General features: G+C 37.3%; 1 long non-coding RNA gene across 2 annotated transcripts in view; it reads left to right on the top strand.

The window, feature by feature from the left end:
* Nucleotides 1-19,454, top strand: part of LOC123617998 (uncharacterized) — a 114,661-nt gene that overhangs the window by 23,123 nt on the left and 72,084 nt on the right. For both annotated transcript variants that reach the window (XR_012510826.1, XR_012510825.1), the window contains exons 3-4: nt 2,424-2,541; nt 5,108-5,440. This is a non-coding gene — a long non-coding RNA (uncharacterized LOC123617998). The remainder of the gene's footprint in view (nt 1-2,423; nt 2,542-5,107; nt 5,441-19,454) is intronic.

The raw sequence follows: 19,454 nt of genomic DNA, 5'->3' as shown, positions 1-19,454 counted from the left end.
GACTTTACTTACTGACCACTTTAAAAGGTGAGGATTTAGCTTTTTTTTTTTTTTATCTTCTCTGTACCCACTACACACAGGACTTCCTCTAACACTTAGTCTAGGAATATCATTATAATTTTCTTCTAATTAGGTCACTATTCAGTGTTTACATTATCATGACTATGAAAATGCTAGTCACAACTGAGGTATGTAAACTGTTATTACATTACTTTTTCTGCACAACTCTTTCCCCCTAAAGATCATTTTATGACTTTTTGATCCCTTTGTTTTCTACTAAATTAAACGATGGGAAATTGCCACTTTTGTTGGACCCAAATTATAAAATATTGGCATTATGTTGTTCATGCTAGAATGTTCTTTTTACTAATCCAAAGTCAACTCTCTCTCCATTCTCCAAGTATCTCAGTACTTTTAGATGAATGAAATGCTCTGTAATTTTCAGCTTGTTGACAGCTTCTGATGGATGAAGTGTTCTTTTCATTTTCATGCTCCTGAAGAAATCTCTCCTGGAGTCTTCTGTCTTGCTCTGATCTGGACTAGTTGTTAGCTGTGCCAGGGAGACAGCTGTCATCCAAGGGTTCCTCTTCCCTAGTATCCCAGGGCTTCTATTTCTTGGTTTATTCCCTCATTTTGGAGGATTACATCTTCTGAAAGCTTCCTGAGAGAAAAAGCACCCAAAAGGTAAAGTTTGGAGATCTTGCTTATTTAAAGTATTTTTATTTTGCCCTCTCTATTAATTCGTTTGGCGTGGTGTATTGAAAAATCTTTTTTTTTTTTTTTAAGAATTTTTAAGGTTTTGCCACAGTATCTTCTAGCATCCAGGTTTGCTGTGGAGAAGTCCAAAGCCATTCTGTTTCTTGATCCCTTGTTTCTGACCAGACATTTTCCTTCAGAACCTTTTCTTTTTCCTAATTTTCTGAAATTTTTTGGTGTTGTGCCTTGGCGGGTATCTATTTTCATCCATTGGACTGAATATGTACTGGACACTTGAATCACTGGGCTGGTCTGGGTTATATGTTCACCTCTAAACAGATTGTGGTGGACAGGGAATGCAGTGCACTGTTAGGCCAGTTCCAGGCCATTTGTCCTTCCCTAGAACTGATAGCTGGGGTGGGAGGGTACACAGACTGACAATGCAGGAAGAGTGACACCTGCACTTTCCCAGGGCAAGTCAGGGTGATGGTGCTAAAAGAAACACGAAAGACTGGGCTGACCAAACTACAGCACATCCACTCTATGATGTAAACAAACTCTGTATGTGTAGCTTGATGGAAGCCTAACTTGTAATCAGGATACTGAGTTTTGAATGACGGGCTTTGCTGTGGTCCACGTGGTCTGAATGGCACTTACTGCCTCACATTTACCACACCAGGAACGCAAGTCGTGATAGAGTGAAGTAGTATCCTGTATTTTATAGAGAACATACTAACTTTTATTCACTTTTTAGAAAATATTGGAAAATGTCTAACTAAATAGATTCTGCAGATGCAACTATAAATTGATCTCTTTTCCAAAAGCCTGAAAATCAATGCTCATTTACATAATGCTAGTTTACAGAGTAGCCAGGAGCCAAATTGTGTGAAAGTACTGGGGCTATGTTCCCAGATTAGGCCAGGAACATGTTTCCCACTGTCTCTTGCCAGGCCTTGAACTGGCAAAGCCCTGCTACATCTAAAGATTTGATGCCCTGTATCTGACTGAGTCCCCCACTGTGTCTTAGAGTAGAATTATTTCTCCATGTCATTAGGGAATGAAAACTCATGTTAAAAATGTATAGGACATGTTTTGAGAACAATAAACCTCACAGCCAACCAATAAGCTTTATTAGAAATGCTGAGATAAAAGTAATTACTACATTTGCACATAAATTTTCCAAATTACAAAAAAACTACAGAAGTATTTATTGCCTCTATTTTATAGACACATTCAGCTTTGTTTACATAGTACATAAGTCAAAGAGGAAAGCCTGGTGATTATCACTATGAAAAGCATTTATTGAAACTTCCTGTGATAGATACTTGAAACAATAGTGAACACGCATAAATGCCATAAATAGTAAACATGAAGGGTAAGCAAAGATAAAGTGCTTCTCCTGTTATGGTTGCCAGATAAAACACAGAAGACTCTATAAATTTGAAATTTTGGTAAAAATAAGTAAATTCTTTAGCTTAAGGAGGTCCTTAGTATTTCACGGGAAGTATTTATAGTAAAAAGTTTGTTATTTATCTGACAATTTAATTAAACTGGTGTTCTGTATTTTTACTTACTAAATCTGGCAAACCAAGTTCTCATAGCATAGGGATTTAATTTCATTTAGGGGCACAAAGATTATGAGAAGTTCTGTGTTTGTGGAAGCTGAGGCTAAAAGGAATTTGCTACCAAATTTCCAGTTGGTGAAGCCATGTGTCCTTTCATTTCAGTTTAAACAACGTTTGCAGAGTATCTCCTACCCATAGATAGAGACCTGGATACTGGACAATGTAGAGATGAATAAATTGTTTTCCAAGATTCTCAGAGCTCAAGTGAAGATGATTTCAGGTCTGTATGAGCATGTGGTCCAGAAAAAGGGTGTGAAGAGGAGAAAGCAGGAATGTGATCCTTAAGCAAATGGGGATTTGAGCAAATGTGACTGTCAGGGAAGAGCTGGGCGAATAAAATGATGTAACAGATGGTGCACTATGAACATACATAGCGGCAGATATTACTAATGCACTGCCTGAGAACTCCAGGTGGCTTTATCTATGGTTTTCAGGCCTGCATCTAGAAAAGAACCTCTCAGATACGTATTTACAAAGCATTAAGCTTAACGGTTTATCCTAACTTGAGAGTTTCACCATGCCATGGTTTTAGTCTTAGAAACTTTGACCTAAATTATCAATTTTAATATACCCTGCAACCTGACTCCAGTAATACTGCATAGCATTTATGAGGCGCTAAGTCCTTTCATGAATTAAATTATTTATTTCTCACAACAAGTCTATGGGGTGAGTGCAGCTACTGTTTCCACTCTAGCGGAGGCAGGTCAGGAGTAGGAAATTGAAGTGCCTACAGACCACGCGGGAACATAAATGAGGGGGCAGGCCAAGACTAAGGCAGTGAATGCAAGTGACAGCCTTAGAACTGGGACGTAACAAGGAGACTGTGGCAAGCTGGGGAGAGGATGACCTGTCTCCAGCCCTTTCTGGGAGGCTCAGACTTGCCAAATCATCTATTTTTTTTTCCAAGAGAAGCTAGAAACCCAAAATTTTAAGCGAAATTTCCTAATATTTGAGTATTAGAAACTAGTTAAAAACCTCAGCTGGTGAAACAAACACAAATAACATTATTCCGGCCTTAAATCTGCTTTTCTGAGCAGATTTTGCCCCCAGTTTGTCATTTCTGCTTTAAATAAATTTCATTTTTACAAGCTAAAAAGAGTAAATTGTTTTGTCAAAATTGAAAATCACTGAGCAAATCCTATTATGTCACACCAGATCCAAACGAGCATATTTTTAGACCTTAAGACTAGGTTGCAGCAGTGTATGACAATCAGCATTAAGCATGAACCTTGTGTAGCCAGTACACAAAAAACACAAAGAAAACAGCTGTTCCTTTTCTATCAAATAGTATTTCTCAATTTTTGAAAATTCACAATTCACCTTAAGAAATTAATTTTGTATCACATATGCTCTTATGTGTGTGACTGTGTATAAAAATATTTGCCAGAAATAATACTCATCCTTACTACCTGTCATGCATTCTGATACTTTTTATTCTATCCTGTTTCATATTGTTTAGTACATGCTGAATGGATTTCATAACCCACTAATAGGTCATGTCCAAATTGAAAACCTCTGCTATAGAGAACAGCTTTTTCTTTGTAAGGATAGTGTTGGTTTAAGATCATAATGCACTACAACTTTCAGCACTGAGTGATGTAAAATGTGAAAGCTAGCAAGTACTGTATATCCAATATCTACTGTGAAAATTCTGGTAGTGAGAGATCCTCACACTTAGGTATGATCTCATTGCTTCCTTTGCCAGTTAATTTTCTTTCCCTAAGACGATTAGGGCAGGACAACTCCTTTTTTTTTTTTAACTCACTGAAAGCAAGAGAATAACTACTTTTTGTGTTCTCTGATAATGCCCAGTTCAAAGTTGTGGCTCAGTTAAAACTTGTTGCTTTGATTGAAATACTGTACTGTGGCTATTAATATGTAGGTTATTGATTCCTGGCTGATTATTAGAGTTTTCTGGAAAACTTGAAAACAATATGGAATCTTAGTCAGGAAAATTATTTTTGTATTTGCCCTTTGGCCCAGCAATTCTATTTCTAGGAATTGACTCTGGTGACTCGTTGGTTTAATAAACTAACAGTGATGTCACCATTTTAATTACTATACAGCTATAAGAATGAGACAGATTTCCGTGATATATGGCTAAGTTAAAAAAATCATTGTGCATGTATTTTGTTTATTTTTGCAAAAAGAAACACTAGTAGTATAAATAAGGAACTAAAACAGCTATTATCTATAGGATGTTGTTGGAATGGAGTGGAGGGGAAAGGGAGAGATGAGACTTAGAAATCTGAGCATGCCTTTTCATTTAATTTAGTTTTTAAATCATGTAAACATTTTACATATTAAAAACACAGGATTAATTTAAAAAGAAAAAAACACTCAACTTGGAAACAAAAACAAAGAAACCTTGACTGTATATCAAATTGCTAACACAACTACACAGAGAAAAAATTTATTTCCAATGAATTTTGAATGTAACAATCACTTCTCAGCCTTTTGGCTAAGATTAAGTGTTGAATGTAGGACTCTGTGCATCCTTAGTGAGATAAACTCTAAAGACTAAAAGAACTACAAAGAAAACTTAAACATCACTTAGTGATTCTTATCATTAGTACCAATAATTGGTATTATATTCTTTGACCATTATTGCTTATTTTGGAGAAAAAAATAAATGTTTAAGGTGACAAGATTCTGTGTATGAAGAACACATGAGTATGAAATCAAAGAAGTTAAGGAAAATTGATAAAGTTAAATTTGAATTGGAAATATTGATATGAACTTATATTTTGAATATATATATATATTCTGTCTCTCTTTACTGAAAGGGTCGAGAAACAATAACAACTCTGTAGTGCCCAGATCTTGATTATTAAAGGACCAGATTTACTTCAAGAAGTGGCTGATTCTGAGTCTGAGGCAGTTCAGTAAAAGGTGCGCTTGCAAGATCTTATGCCAGAAAGCAAGAAAGCCCTCGAATATAGGAGCCATCTTGAAGCATCTTCCATTGACCAAATTTGGCACAAAAGGAGCATCCCTCCAAAATAACTCAATGACCATAAAATGTAAAATAAATGAAAATCCATCAGTTCTGGAGAGAGAGAGAAACTATTTGCTACCAGTGGAGATGACATTATATCAACACTTTACTCTGGAAACAGGTAAGACAGTATTTATCACGTCTTTTTGGAAGGAACTGTTGAAACCGGTTAACCTGTGAAAGGTCTTTTTTTTTTTTTTTTAAACAAAAGGATGTCAGCTCATCAATATGGAAGCAATAATAGAATTAGACAAAGCACCATTTGGAACCCTTAATGGAGTAATTCATTCAGGCAAAAATTATCTAAAAATTATTTGGGTGAGAAGATGATAGGGAGGAGAAGATTTGTCCAGTGTCCAAGTATCACTCTACAGATAGCTTATTAATTGCAAAGGGACAAAAAAACCTCACCTTTACAATAGAAATACTTGATCACCCAACATACCTGTCAAACCTAGTGTCACTGACAGGTAAGCTGAATTATGTGGTTCTGGGTGTGGTCATGGGATCATAGTGTCATTACGAAGTATTTGTGTCAAAAAGGTTTAAACTAAATTTAATCAAGTTTGTAGATCCAATTCGCAGTTTACAGGAAAAAGGAAAGTAATAAAGAACAAGTCTAATGACACCAGAAGGCAAGAAGCCACATTGCCAAGAGGCAATTTTTTGTGTGTAGTTAGAATTTGATCAGAAGGACCTCTTAGTTTTCAAAGTATATTAAGCAGAAGTTGTTTCCCTTAGCTTTTATTGAAAACCCTATTCCTTCATAAGGATGAGATACTGGAGCTGCTGATTTAGGTATTTTATCCAACATAAAGGAATATTTTTGTTTAATTCTTATTTTTTATTGAAGTATAGTTGACTTACAATGTTAGTTTCAGGTGTACAGCAAAGCGATTCAGTTAAAAATACATATGTATGTATGTATTCAGATTCTTTTCCATTACAGCTCATTACAAGGAATTGAATATAGTTCTCTGTGCTATACAGTAGGTCCTTGTTTATTTTATGTATAGTATCGTGTTAATGTTACACAAAAGAACAGCTCCAATTTCAACATGAGGAAGCAATTCAGATTTGAGAAACATTGAGCTCTACCTGGAATTGGAGACATTTTTCTAACTAAAAGAAGAAACTATTTCGGTCTAAATACGGGCATTTTGATTGCTCAGTTCCACTGATCCCTTTTTGCTGCTTGCTACATTAAGTTCTCACTGAATGTGCACTTGCCTTCTTTGCAATGAAGGCAAACTAATCCCTAACATAATTTTGCAAATGTTCTTTAGACTTCTGGACTGGGTCACTTCTTGTTGATGCTGTTACCCTGCTATGACATTTTGAACTTGGTGAATGGCATTGAAAAATCAACTTTTCTTAAATTATATTTAAGCTTAGGGGAAATAGCAGAGATGTGTTTGATTCCTTCTTTCCTCACAGAATGGAGAGAGCTTAGACTGAGGTCAGTCCTTGGTTCAGAGGACAGAGAATCAGGGACATGGCTGAGGAGCTACATTCTGTTTTTGAGTGAGGATAAAATTCAGGCTTACTCTTTTGGAGCTGCCAGGCAGCATAGCTACTGTGCAGAACTGCCCTATTTTTGCCACTGGCAGCTCCACCCTTGCTGTTCCCAGAAACACCCTCCAGTTTCCCCTCTTTTCAAACTGTCATTTTCTGCCCCTACCGGTTAGCACACATCGTTAATATTGTTAAATAAATTTCCTTGTATAGTTTGATGAAATCAATTTTTATAGTCTTGCCACATTTGTGTTAAATCTTGGGTAAGATTTCTATCTGGTACAGGTGAGTACAAGAACTAGGCTAACAGTAGGAAAGTGATCGCTGTCTATGTGAATGAGCAGCTTACAGTCTTATAGTAATACATCCTATGGTCTAAGTTAATAGTTCTCAACATGTAATCTCTAGACTTGCACGTCAGCATCATCTGGGAACTGGCTAATATTGCAAATTTGGGGGACCAAACCCAGACTTACTGAATCAGAAACTCTGGGAATAGAGCCCAAGGTTGTGATTTAACAAATCCTCCAGGTGACTTCTTATGCATACTAAAATTTGGGAACTACTCTAAGCCATGAGGTCTCCAATATTCTTTTATTAAGTCAGCAAACATGTTTAAACACCATCTGTATGTTATGACCCTTAAAAAATAATGTAACAATCTTTGTTCAGAGAATGTAATATAGAACATAAGGAGAACAGAGTTTACACAAAAAACTGTAACAGGCACTTACTATCACCTGTCTTCCCTGCTTCTGGGTGTCCCCAAGTTCAGGTCTGTGGGTATAAGTGGATAAACCATGTTAACCAACGGTGAAGAGGCCACATTGACATAAGTAAGTGTAACAATGGACAGCTCCTGATGCAGTTGAAGACAAAGAGTGAGTCTTCAGACTGAGTATAAAAAGAAGACCCTGTTTTATTTTATGCTGAGAAAAAATAACTAATTAAGACCATTGGGAAATGATGGGAGAGACGGTAGGGATAACTGGGATGATCTGGTTTGAAGGGAAAATTTATATTATGCACTGTCTGTGTAAACAGCTTTATCTGTCCTTAGCCTGTTGACTCAGCTGGTTACGAGTTTTGTCATAGGTTCAGTTTCCTACAGAGCCTGATAAGTTATTCCTGTCCTTGACCACAATCTACAGCCCACTCACAATTCAGGGCATCAAGTACAGGTGGAATGGGGCATTGGGAAGGTCTGTAGATCATTATGAATTCCTCTTCCTGGGCGAACACCTGAAGGCTGCTGGAGCTAGGTGGTAACACCATCTTTGTAGGAGGTAGTAGATGATAAATGATAAATTTCTCAAATTCCTTCCCAAAGCTTTTATTGGTACAAAGAGTTTTTTTTTTTTCTTTTCAGGGGGATTTACCTAATGAAGAAAGAGCATAATAATTTCTTAAGGAAAGTTAGCAATGTTTAACTTAATGCTATTATAATTTTCATGTTATATGACTTCTAAAATGTCTCGATTGGTAAAATTAGTTCATTAAAATATTTGTATCAGCACATAAACATGTTTTCTATGCACATTAACTAGACCTTGAAGATTTTTTTTTAAATAGAGGTTAATCTCTTGCATCCTTAAAAGGAGACAAAAATTAAATGCCTCACTTTTCAATATAGCAGGCTGCATCCACTGACACCAGCTAAGGTGCCTCAGTGTTTCCCGGCAAAACTTGTTCCTAACTCAGCCTTAGGAACATGCCTTAAGGTGAAACTTGAATGATTCATCTGTCAGAGGGCTAGTTCAGAAAGTCTCTGAGTTTAAAATGACCATAAGATGGACAATGTGGTGGAATATTCATATGCTTGGTTTTTCCCTGCATCTAGCCTTTGAACAAAAAGAAAGTTTACAGTGGGCTTGATAATGATATTGAATATCAGTGGCAAATTTTTTTCTTTATGTTCTGCCATCATCACTTAATACCAAGAACTTCTCCTACTTGCTTTTAGGAAAAAACTCAAAGATTTTTCTTTTCTAAAAATCATGTTTAAGGAAATATCTGTATACACATAGATACTTCCACAGGCTTATGGCTAGATGCCTTGATCTTGGGCTGTCTCCTTGGAAATATGCCATGCTTTGTATATGAGGATAATGTTATTTGTCAACTGTCATTAAGATTGCTTTTCTAGTGGCTGGGGTAGGGGAGAGGGATAAATTAGGAGTTTGGGATTAGCAGATACAAACTACTATATATAAAATAGGTAAACAACAAGGTCCCATTGTATAGCACAGGGAACTATATTCAATATCTTGTAATAAACTACAGTGGAAAATAATATGAAAAATATTATATATAACTGAATCACTTGGCTGTACATGAGAAACTAACAATATTGTAAATTAACTATACTTCAATAAAAATAAGTAAATAAATGAGGAAAGATGAGTTAAAAAAAGACTGCTTTTCTAATAAAGGAGTAAGTACTTATATGGAAACTTGAATATATATATTTTTAAAAACTGATAATCCATTAAATAGAAAGACTTGAGTCTGGTTGAAAAACAACCAATGAAAAGGATTTTGTTTTGTGTCTGTTTAAAGTATCGTAAGACACTTAAAAAGGCTCATTTTGAAATCTAATAAATGGAAAACTTTAAAATACCAATATCCTCCACTATAGGTTGGGAAGGAAACTGGGAAAATAAATTTTGATCTAACCAATTTAGCAGACAATTAAATTGGACTCTCCATGGAAACCCAGGATAGCAACCTCACATCTGTAAGAGCCAGGCAAGGTAACATGGATGAAACAGGCTGTGAATGGCATGGAGACGATCTTGAACTAAAGAGCCAAGCTCGGTGTAAAAGAAGTAGCAGCGTTTCGCTCAGTCCGTGTAGTTACGAGAGTCCAGTATTTCCAGAGCTTCTGTTTGTCAAGACAAACTCCTCATGTAGATTTTTCACAGAATCTCCAAATCACTTAATGCTGGGAGGTAAGTCATTTTTAAAAGCATTGTGTTTGTCAAAGAAATCTATCCTGCTAGGTGGATTTGCCTTGTGATATACTAGTTTGTGGTCCTTCATTTTAACCCTAAATTGTCATATTCTCTTCTTTCTCCACTGCATAAAACATTGAACGCTAGCTGTAGATAATCACGTTATTGTAAAAATAAGAAAAGGAGTCATAACTATTTAATATGTGTTGAATATTTATTAGGAAAACTCATACAATTTGTATATTTGGAGTGAAGTCTTCACCAGTATCAATAGACACACCACCCATTGGCATGTGAACTTGTTTCCACTTCATAAGTGAGATAAGAATATTACTTTTACTGACCTAACACCACTGACTCACTGGGGGAAAAAACTGGCCTCTCTCTCTTTCTTTCAATCTCTGTTTTATTATATGCACACATGCGCATGCACACACGCGCGCGCACACACACACACAGGCACTGTGTAACACTATGCATGTTGTCACTGCATACTTGCAAATCTGAAAGGCCAGGGTCCATATTTCTACAGATAAAGCTCTAATATATCTTCAACCTAGTCCTGGTTGTCTAGTAAATCATGTGTAAACATTAAATGATTAGAGTTTCCAGAGCTTATTAGAGCAGGCCATTTGGAAGTGACAGAAATCTTGCCTTTACAATTCTTATCTTCATTTAACTTCTAACACATACCAACACAATGTGTATCATTAGTAGGAACAGCCAGTCCTTGTCATAAATTAAAGAGGCATGTTGAGGAAAAGATAAAAAATAATGAATATTTTTTGGACTGGTAATTTAAAATTGTCATCATTTCAGGTGCCTATTATATGTGTTAGAGGGTGTACATTTTGTAAGTAAGCTTTTAAAATTGAAGTATAATGCATTCCTACAGAAAAATGTATAAATCATTAAATAGCATAATGTATTATTTTTAAAGAACCAAACTTAAAAGTTCTTGGAATGACTTGACAATCCATTTTGCATATTTGGTTAGCTCTGAAATATACCAATATACTTCTGAAAATAACATTATCCCTAACCTGTGCCCTTTTTTTGCCCTTGAACTTTCAGATAAACTTCAGATCACTTGTTTCTATAAAGCATCCATTACCTATAGTCTTTTCTTCACACAGCACTAAGGCTATGTCCTAAGCAAATTCATCAATATTGCTTCTGAGTCATACATTGGAGTTATAAGATAAACATTCTCTAATGTCACACTTATTTTTTAAAAAGAAAGAAAAAATATTCCTTAAAAAGAGATTTTAGTCACAGTATACAAAACAGTATACAAAATGTCAATAAAAGTACTTTTACCCTTTTAAAATGATAACATCTTTTTACTTTCAAATGAACTGTCTTGCAGAGAAGAGTAAGAAGACACATTAAAAAATTCTCATTAGAAGGATCAGAGCCTATCACAGATTCATCTAAGCAATTTTACTATAAACACATACCTATAAACATATTATGTAATATCTCTTGTCTGAATAGTTAAAGCAGGTCCAATATCACAATCAAAACAAAGATAAACACACATGGTAACCTAGAAACATGATTAAAAATTTCATTAACTTACATAATCAAAGCATCATTTAAGTAGGTGAGCCAAAGTTATTACACATAACTAAGTATATTAATTCATAAATTCAGAAGAAAGTTCATTGTCTGCTCATAATAAGAGTGCTATGTTCCTGTTTACTTGAGTTTTCTTGATTACTTACGTGAGGCTAGACTATTATGATAGAGTTTTCAAATTGATGTGAAAGATATTCTGGATCTTCTTCAGAATGATGATGCAAAGTAGGCTGTCTATAATTATAATTAAGGGAGACAGCCCAAGTTTGGAGGGTTTTTTTCATCTTCATGTATGTAAAATGCATATTTCAGAACCTCAAGCCACTGCATCTGCAAATTGCTGATGAAAGTAAATCAGGTAGTCTAATCAGAAGATTCCAATAAAATAGAATTTTGTCTACTAATTCAGAAAAAGTCTGGCCCATTGCACTACAAGCGCCAAGGAAAAACTCTTTACCCAGTTATCCCCAAACAAGGCACTATTGATGTTTTGTTTGTGGCTGTATGATTGATTAGCAGAGAGTTGGAAGTACTTATTGATCTAGTCTTGCCTTTAAGTATATAAACAATCAATGACTTGGTCCACTTCTGTAGACACTGTTTTAGGTATTGAGGATTCAAAGATGAACTCTCACATTTGAGAAATTTAGTATCTTGTAGGGGGGACAGACACATAAAACCATAATCACAATATGATATTGTAAATGTTAAGTAGAAAGCAGGCACAGCGTGCTATGGGAACACAGAGAAACTATATGGACTATGGTTTTCAGGAATGTTCACCTCAAGTTAGGGAATCCAGTTTGGGGACAACTGAAGTACCCTACACAAAAGATGGTAAGGATCTGAATCAGGGCAACAGTTTAGTGGTGTGTTGGAATCGAGCAATATGAAGGAAATATAAGAGGCAGGATTTGATGACTGATTTGACAGGAGAAGAAATGGAGGTAGAGGTAGATAGATATGAACATACACACATGCATAGACAGAGAAAGACAGAGATGATGAACAGGTTTCTGGCTTAAATAAAGTTGCTATTAATTGAGGTTAGAAGTATAGGAGAAAAACCAGTTTTGGAGGAAAATACTGTATTTGTTGGGGCAAGGAGAAATGGGAGATGAAGTGGGAAGCAGGGGTATCTGCGGCCCATCATTGGAGACATGTCCAATACTCAGTTTGAGTCTGAAGCATGCTTAAAGTTAAAGTGCTAGCCTAGCTTTAGCATGTTACTTCTCATGTTTTACTTTATTTACTGTCATAAAAACAATATCAAACAAATGTCATAAAAACTAAGGATTGAATAAAATTATTACTGAAGCGGACTTTTAAGACCTAGTGGAATAAGAGGATAATAAATGAGTCCACATGGGGAGAGTCTGAACCTTATTATCACCCTGATCATTCTACATCCAACATCCTAAATATTCCTTCATCCTCTAATTCATCACTGAATGCTACTACCACCTCGGCTTCACCAAAGCCAACCATGTTCTCATTCAAAGGAAGCATCTGAGAGCTTGATATCAAATCAGTCTTGAGGCTGGTCCCACTTTAACTTCACCTACAGTTTTGCTCTTCCCTTTGGTTTTAGTAACAGTTCCTAGTCACGCTGGCTCATGACTGAGTCACACTTCTATGGTTAACCCAAGCTGCACTCCAAGTCCTATGGCATTGCCTCAATGCTCCCAGGGACTGGAGGCTATTCTAGCCCTCATTCTTGGGTCCCTGCTGCAGAACTGTGCTGATTCAGGGTGACTCCCTCATGCCTGGGCCTGCTGCCTCAGTGTTGACATTTGTTGTTTGCAAAGTCTGGATTCACTCACACTTCTGCTCAGAAATGACCTTAACCAGATTTCCCTTTAATGAATTGTACCCACCTCCCGTCTTTTCTGTCAGCACAGGCAGTTACTCTGAAGCTTACCCTATGCTATTCTCCAAGAGGTTTCAGACAATCAGCACTTTGTATTCCCTTAACTGCAGTGCTCCAGTGATTGGCTCAAAAAATGGTGTATGTCCCAAGCACAGGCAATTCCTGCCTGTGAGTTTTCCTGATGGTTGTGACTAAGAAAGCGTGTAGCCCTGGGACGTGCTGGTGGTTGGCAAATGAAAGTCATCCAAAGCAAAAGCTGGAGAGACCATATCCTAATGTTTATATTTGAGCCTGGCATTCCCTTGCTTCTGCGGTCAAATTGAAACCTGGCCTGCTTAGTTATATTGTTTTTTGTTTAAGAGAACTTGTGTTGGGGCTGTTACCTTCAACTGAAAAATGATCTTCCTTGACTTATAATTTACTCACTCAATAAATAATCATTGAGGATGTACAATACTCAGGAATTGGCTAGGCCCCTGCCCTTGTGGAGCTCACAGTTAGCTGGAGGACCACTGTTACACGTCCATGACATTGACTTGATGCTTCCCTGGACTTTTGCCTGTTACCTGTTGATAGATGCCTTTGATTCTGGCCTTTGCTTGCTGGTTTCCCATGGAAAGAACATGCAAAATTTCCTGCAAAGTCCAGAATGTCCAGAGACCTTCCTAGTTACAGACCATCAGCTAGATTAGCCATCTCACTTCAGCAGGCCTCTCTGGACTCAGGGTCTCAACTATTGCCTGTCTGACCGGTGTCACTGCTGTCTTAGCTTCAAGATGTTACTTCTCACGTTTTACCTTATTTTCTTGTTTTCAGACGTCATTAGAAATAAGGACTAAATAACTTTCAGGAACCAGATGGTGAGAAGGAAGCTGAGGACCTCTTGTGCATTAGGAAAATTTAGATGCATATTTATTTCTTATAAATATATTATTCCGTAGAAGCATTTCAGAGCCACTTTGGTGGAAAAAAATGAATAACAATGATCACAATTTAAATTGAGCACATAACTGACCTTTCTCCTTCCTTCCTTCCCTCTGTGTCTCCCTCTCTCCTTCCCTCCCTCTCTCTTTTCCTTCCTTCAAAATATGTTTATTAAACCAATTCTCAGTCCTGTTCTGGTGGGGTTAAAATACTACCTTACACCTACAAAATCCTTGACCTTCTGAAACTTGAATTCTAATATAACAAAGCATTGAGTTCAGAGCTTTTACATTTAATTCCATTTGACCCATACAGCAATTCATTTGTACCAATAAGTAAATGGAATCAAAGGGATACAAGTATGTAATTTATCCAAGATCAGAGCAAAGGCAGAGACAGGATACCGACTTAGGTGCCTCTGACTTTATGTTTGCCCATGTTTGTAACAGAAGAAATCAAGTGAAGCACTTAAGTGCTGTGAAGAAAAACAGAGAGAGGTACACGGGATACAGAGTGACGGGGTCAGGGAAGTTCTAGATTCAGTGGTACAGCAGAGATCAGAATGAGGCCAAAGAGATCTGAATGAGGCCATGCAGAAACTGAAGGGAGGAGCTTTGTAGGCAGAGGCAACAGCATGTGTGGCAGGAGCATGCTGGGTGTGTCCGAGGCTCCCGAGAAGGGCAGTGCAGGGAAGGGGAGGGTTGTAGGAGAGGAGGTCACCTTTACAGGCCGAGGACCGACGATGAAGCCCCAGAGGGACCACAGCAAGGATTTGGGTTTAGATGCTACTGGTCACTCTGCTCCAGGTCTGAAATGCAGTTCTTTCCGTTCAAGGTTCAGAGAGTTGAGAAAGAATGAATCAGAGATAGGACTTTGAGAACTCAGGGAGGGGACAGAACAGATGAGATAACAATACGCGGGCTCTGGCCAAACTCACATCCCACAAGTGTAACCACACCCTGCTTGGATTTCATTTCTATCTTTGAACTGGAGTTTGAGCAGAATGGGAGTGGAGGATCAGACTGCCTCCCTGGAAGAACTGTGTTCTGATCTCTTTCCACCCTGGGCCTGGACAGAGAAAAAGGAAGATCGGCACAAGTGGGTGTGAGATCAGAGGAGAATTATGCAGCTGATATTCTGTTTAAAAGGAATTCCAGTGTTCACCCCCACTCCAAAATATCAGTGGGCATTTCTGCCAACACAAAGGCTGACACTGCAATGTTGTACTGATTTGCTCTTCATTTTATCAGCGAGTGCATTTGTATAGCTCTGCATAATTCAAAGATCTAAAATAAGTCAAACAGAAAACCCCGTATAACGTAATCTCTAAACTTGTCCTTATCTTAGAGTTTAAAGTAAATCTCTCTGAAAGTATTGGATAATTTATGCTGCTTAGGAAAATCCTCACTGTTTGTTTTAAATGCTAGGCCTAAAAGTGATTTTCTTTCTTCTGCTTTTTTTTTTTGTTGAATGGGAATTCATTCTCTAGTGGAAAAAAGAAACAAAATAAAAGAGACACCATACACGTTTTGTACGAAAAATGTTTGACGTTAGAATTGGACGAAAGTGAATGACAATACTCAGATTTGGAGTTTGCAGAACAAGAATAGAATATAATTGAATTGAATTGAATCAAGTATTTTCAGAACTTAGACATTCTTTGAATTATCCCTGTTTTTTTTTTAACATGAGAAAATTAAGATTTGAGAAGTTAAGTTTAAGTTTGACGTTTACCTTTCAAACTTTAAGTAACCTGTTTTTATGTTTTAACTTCTAGTTATCCCTGGTCTTGTCAAAAGTAGTCATTTTTATTATAATTGTATTTTTGTAGATGCCCATGAATATTACAGTGGAGAATATTACAGCCTTCCATGGGGTGGGTGATAGTATTTTGGGGGGAGTTTGCCAGCTATTTCTTTTATATATCTCTGTATTTATATCCATATCGATGTCTGTGACTATATTTTTCAAACTGTAATTCTCAGGAAAAGAATGTGTTTTATGTAGGAACCCAGCACACACACACACACACACACACACACACACACACACACACACACACACCCCTAAAACAAGTTTTCTTTCTTCTGTTTACTTATCTTCTCTACTCTTCAGTTCTATTTTATTCTTTTCTGTTTAATTAAAAAATCTAAAAAAATCTAGTCCCACCCACCGAAATGATTTTATAACCCACTTATGGGTCTTACCTCGTTGTTAGAAAAGGCATGATTTTGGGGAAAAAAAAAAAAGTACCCTTGGCTCATGCTGAAAACCCATAATTACTGTAAATGGAAGCTGGGGATTATTTGGGGATCATATTTCTAGATTTGGGTGGTTGCTATCATAGAATCAACCCATTCCCTTCTCCTGGGCTAGATGGGCAATAGCTATGAGTTTGATCTCAAATAGTATTTCTCTCCTTGTCTCTTTAGTGTGTCACTAATTAGCTGAATTGACCTTGCAGTACTAGAAAGAATAGTCGTAAGTTCTTGAAGCACTTGCTATATGTATACTATAAGGGGTAAGCATGTGCTTATAGCTTTAGAATTCTAGATTTCAATAGCCAGAGAGAGAGAGAGAGAGACAGAGAAGAAAATTAAGAGAGCAAAGTTCATTACTGTATTCACATATGAGACTCAATCATCAGTCCAAAGAGCACTTAGAACTTTCAGCAAATGGTGAAGGCTTTAGTCCTGTCCAATACACTGAAATCACACGAATCCCACAGAAGTTAATGGTTTGGGATGGCTCTATAGCTTAAATCTCTCAGAATATATACCATCATTTTCCTACTCTTTATTCACTAGACAACAGCATTGTGTTGAATCTCACAGTTGGGGACAGTTTTTGTTTTTGCCAACTTGATATCCGTGAACTCTTCCTGTGGTCCAACAGTAACTCGTGTTTCCTCTTGGGGACCATCTCCCCCTTCCCTCTCTCAGTTCTTGCAGCATAAGCCGTGAGGTCAGGGACCAATTCTGAGTCTTTTTTGTTGGATTCTACAGTACATTCCTCCACACTACTGATTACATGTGAACCCCAAAGCATAGTCAACCTCACCTTAACCTTCAGGACCAATATTGAGAAGAGGTAGCAGTAATCTACAGAACTCTGTGATGCAGCATCATGATTTTTGCTTCTAAATTGGTTTCTGCTTTGGTGCCTCAGTTCTAATAAGGGGACACCCACCTTGACATGTGGGGCCTGAGTCACTGTATGGAACTGGTCCCTGAAATTCTGATGCGTAGCCTTGAATCTTGCTTGGTCCTAGAGACTTAGATTATGACAGCATCAATTGTCTGATCTCATTGGTATTGCTGACATAACTTAATGGCTCTCAGCTTTTTTGTGAACTTCTGGAGGACTCATCTATAGTCATTTGGCATTTCATGGTTAAGAGTGTTCCTAATTCCTTGTAAAGTCCACCTGCAGGAGGACTTTCCTAGGCTACCCCCATTGTTTGTTGCGATGTTTTAGATACTGAGTATTGTTCTCTCACAGGGCCTCCTCCCAACACCTGTGGCTGAGTTGGGAGCCAGTCTGTCCCACTCCCATGGATGAGTCTATTATCACAGCTGAGCCCCTCCTTCATTTCCCTGCTGAGAGCTGGGCCACCTCTAGTGGGTTCTCCAGATATACAAAACTAACTTTTTGTCATCTTTCTCCATGTCCAACATAGTATTTTCTTGAGGAGATAGTTGTCTAAGCATGTCTGTTTGAAAATTAGTATCACTTGTCACAGCTGTCATTTTGTTTGAGGGGCCACAAAAGGAAAATTTGTACCTTTATAACTGTTCTAAGTAAGAAAAATTTGGGAAGAATGAATCTACTTCCAGATTTATTATGAAATAAAAGATCAAAAGGTTATGTTCAGAAGGATGTTTATTTAACTGCAGCATTCAAACTGTTTCATTTTGGTGCTACGTCTTTTAAGGGTGTTCCATGTAACCTCAAATGACTAGAAAAATATTTTTTATTTTGATAAAATGAAAATATTATGATATCAAACTGTTTCATAATATAGCAAATAGGGAAAAAGAAAGAAAGGGAGGAAGAAGGAAAAAGAAAGAAAAGGAAAGGGATGGAGGGAGAGAGAAAGAGAAAATGAGGGAGAGAGGGAGGAAGGATAGAAGAAAGAAAGGAAGGAAGGAAGGAAAGAAAGTCAAGGTCAGGTTCCATTGTAGCCCCCTGATGGTGCTAACCCAAAGATCCTGAATTCCATTATGTTCATATGGAAACTTTATTTTGAAGAAACGAGAATTTTGTTTTAATTAATATTATTATGTGTCAAGTTTCAGTTGGTAAAAACAACACCCTGTTAATAGAGAAAAGTAGATTGTTGTGCTTCCTAAGACAATGCATTCTATTTGGAATATAATGACTCAAAGCACATTACATTGATACGTTAAATGTACATTAACTAATAGAAACATATTAGATACACTTCCCTGAAAATGCACATGGGATTGAAAAGTCCTCTAAAAGGTCTTTGTGAGTGTGGGTATTCAATAATTTAAAAACACAATGGACACAATTATTTGGCCCTTCTTACAGAAAAGTTTATCAACTTTGCATAGAGATGTTTTCTCTTGCATTTGGGTCTGAGAAGAGCAAAATAGAAGGTTCAGCTGGGAAGGGATAGTGCAGGAAGAAAATTAGGGTAGCAAGAGAGAATGCAGGACAAAATGCTGCTCTAATTGCTTTAAATGCAGCATCATGGGCTATTTGCATTTTTGCCAGTTCTGCTTAAGCACCAGAATATTAAAACTGGCTTTCAAGGAGCTCCCTGTTTCAGTGTGAAGGCAGACATGCAAATGAATAATTGGGAGAGAATGTAAGGGCAGAGCAGTGGAATGAGAGACAAACTATCTGGGTTAGTGAGCCATGAAGGCTTCACAGTGTATGTCTCTGAAGGGGTCAAGAATTTGCTGGATGGAGAGGAAGAGAAAGACTGCAGGGTGGAGAATAACTAGAGGAAAGATGACGAGATGTGGAATCACCAGGCATGATGAGGCTAAAAGGAAGTGGCCTGATGTGGCTCTGGGAACAGTACATACTGGAGAAGAGGTTCTTGGCATGAAGTGGCGAGGAAGGTAGATTGGGACCAAATCTTGAAGGATTTCTGTGTCAGTCAGAGGATTTTGGACCTGATCTTGGCAGTTATAAGGGTTTCGGCTTTTTAAAAAAAATTCAAAAAAAATTATATGACAAATGTACACAACCTGATTTTTATTCACAATGAAAGAGGCCCTTTAGAGATGGGACATGTGGAGCAGTTGATTCTCTGCAGA

Source organism: Camelus bactrianus, chromosome 12 (assembly GCF_048773025.1).
Source record: "Camelus bactrianus isolate YW-2024 breed Bactrian camel chromosome 12, ASM4877302v1, whole genome shotgun sequence".
In the NCBI taxonomy this organism is placed as follows: Eukaryota; Metazoa; Chordata; class Mammalia; order Artiodactyla; family Camelidae; genus Camelus; species Camelus bactrianus.
The sequence above is the reverse complement of the archived record's forward strand: the minus strand, read 5'-3'. Positions and strand labels throughout refer to the sequence as shown.